Source organism: Carlito syrichta, unplaced genomic scaffold (assembly GCF_000164805.1).
Source record: "Carlito syrichta isolate Samal-C Ts95f unplaced genomic scaffold, Tarsius_syrichta-2.0.1 Scaffold142917, whole genome shotgun sequence".
Taxonomy (NCBI): Eukaryota; Metazoa; Chordata; class Mammalia; order Primates; family Tarsiidae; genus Carlito; species Carlito syrichta.
In genome coordinates, this window is record NW_007087013.1 from 1 (window position 1) to 2,627 (window position 2,627).

A 2,627-nucleotide genomic window follows, 5' to 3' on the forward strand; every position below is an offset into this window, starting at 1 on the left:
AAAAAAAAAAAAAAAAAAAGAAGAAGAAAATAGACACAAGACCTGCTGTTATGCAGTTTATTTTCTAGTAGAGGGAGATGGACAGTAAAGAGAATACATACCAGTGATGAAGATAGGTTGGATGTGGTGGCTCACGCTTGTAATCCCAGCACTTTGGGATGTTGAAGTGAGAGGATTGCTTGAGGCCGGGAGTTTGAGATCAGCCTGGGCGGCATAGTGAGATCCTGTCTCAAAAAAAAGGGCAGAGAGGGGAGACAAGTTTCAGATGGTGATAACTGCTTTGAAGGAAATAAAATAGAGTGTTGGAGATTATGATGGGGTAGGGGGAGACTATTTAAAACAGGGTAATCAGGGAAGGCCTCCTGGAGAAGGTGACATTTGAGTTGAAACCTGGAGACAGGAGTCATTTGAATGCTGGATAGAAGAGGAAACGAAAAGCCTCTTGAGAACAAACTCAAGTTGTTTGGGGAACAGACAGAAGGATCAGTGTGGCTGGAGCATAGGGAGCCAGGGGGAGTGGCGGGAAGGGAAATCAAAGGGTGCCCTTGAAGACTAAGGGAGGAGTTTGGATTTTATTCTAAGTACAGTGGGAAGCCATTAGGTTTTAACAGAAGTGTAGAACTAGAGACTGAATGTTAACCGTTATTATTATTATTTATTCTTGGGATATTAAGTTGGGGGGGGTGATGACTACTATGAACCTGAGTCTCTTGGGAGGAGACCAGGTGTCATGGGTCCTCATAAATTGAGAGTAGAACTCAAATCCTGCGTCCCTGCAAGGGAAGGGAACTGGATGACATCTGGGTATGTGAAGGGGCCAGAACTGGGTGTGAATTAGTTGTTGGTGATCTGGGATCCCTGAGAGAGTGAAGAATGGGCAATTAAGTGGGTAGGTGGCTCCCTGGGAGACCTGGAAGCGAGGGGTACCAGTATAGCACAGATTCTAGAGCCAGACTGGCTGGATTCAAATCCAGGCTACTTTACTCACTGGCTGTGTGATTTGGGGCAAGTTACTAATAACTTCTCTGTGCCTCAGTTTCCTCATCTAAAATAGAGGTAATAGTAAATACATCAAAGGGTAGTTCTTGGAGTAATGCTTGGCACACCGTAAGTACCCTATGTGCTAGGTTTATCAGCTATTAGGGCCCCAAGTGGACTCAGTACTGGGGTATCCTAGTTCAGGGTCTCTAAACATTGGGGAAGGAGCAAATTATTGGGTCTCAAGGCTAAAGCTGGGAATCCAAAATGAGGGTTCCTGGGAGAGGGGAATAAGTAGTCTCAAACTTAAGTCTCGGAGACGGACAGAGACTGGGTGTCTGAACTCGGATCCCCGCGGAAGTAGGAAAGTCTGGGTCACTGAGTGAAAAAAGTAGGGGCTGGGGGGGGCCATGTGTTCCTCTTGGGGGTGTAGGGAAAGGGGACCCCACCCTGGTCTTAGGAAGAGTTGGGGAAGCTGAAAACCTGAGTCTGGGAAGTGGAGAACAAGAGTCAAGTTCCCTAAGTGGACTCAGCGCCAGACTTGGGTACCCTGGGGACGTCAGGGGGGGTCCCCACGCTAGACCCGGTGGAATGGGGAGAATCAGGGGACTCGAGGGCGGTGGCGGGATCTCCCGCTCCCGGGCCTCCGAGAGTGTGAGCTGAGCCGGGCGCCCGCGAGCCGCATCCTCCCACCGGAAACCGCAGGCGTCGGGCACACCCAGCCTGCAGGGAGAGGCGCCCACTGCCCGCCCACCCCGGGGAGGCCCACTTGGGCAGCAGCCCTCAGCGAAGGGGGAGTGCCTCGCGGAGCGAGCGGGTGTAACCAGGAAGGGGGCGTGGCCGGAAAGCGGGGGCGGTACGGAAAGCCCGGGGCCCCGCCCACTTCCGCCTCTCGGTGCGCGGACGCCGCCGGCGGCGCAGGGATTTTGGCGGCTTCCTTGAGGCCGTTGGTCGCGCATGCGTAGTGAGCCGCTGCGATGACCTGAGGCGGTGGTGAGCCCCATTTCCCTCGCGGCTGGCGGCTTCAGCGCCGCTTTCTGCTTGCGAATCCCTAAAATAACGTGGCCTGAATCCGCAGCAGACAGGCTTCTCTCGGACCCCGTCCCGAAGGGCCTCAGCCCAGCCCTAAAGGCTTCCCTGCGGGCTTTCTCGGCTCCCGCCTCTCCACAGCCCGCCGCGACCCTTCTGGGACCCTCACAACCTGCGACCCTCACAGCCCGCCCACTCTCACAGCTCTGCCCCCCCGGGACAGCCCGCTCCTTACAGCCCTGCCCACTCCGGCGACCCTCACAGCCCCGCGACCCTCCTGGAACCCTTACAGCCCGGCGTCCCCCTTACGGGCCGTCCCGACCTCCCACAGGCCGCCTGAGCCTGAGCGCTCCGCGATTCGCCGGCCCTTTTCGTGTCTTCGGAACCCGCGTCCTTTTAGGGCGCTCTGGTCGCCCCTCACCGCCCTCCCACCCGAGAGTCCTTCCAAACACGACCCGCACAGCTCCGCCCTTTCCAGGTGCCCGTGCCCCCCAAAGCCCCGCCCTGCTGAGGTGCTCATGCCCCTCCCCTAGTCTGTGCCCAGATCCTCGCCCTTTACAGATGCCCGTGCCTCTCCATTCCCCCCAAGCCCCGCCCTACTGGAGTGCTCGTGCCCCTCC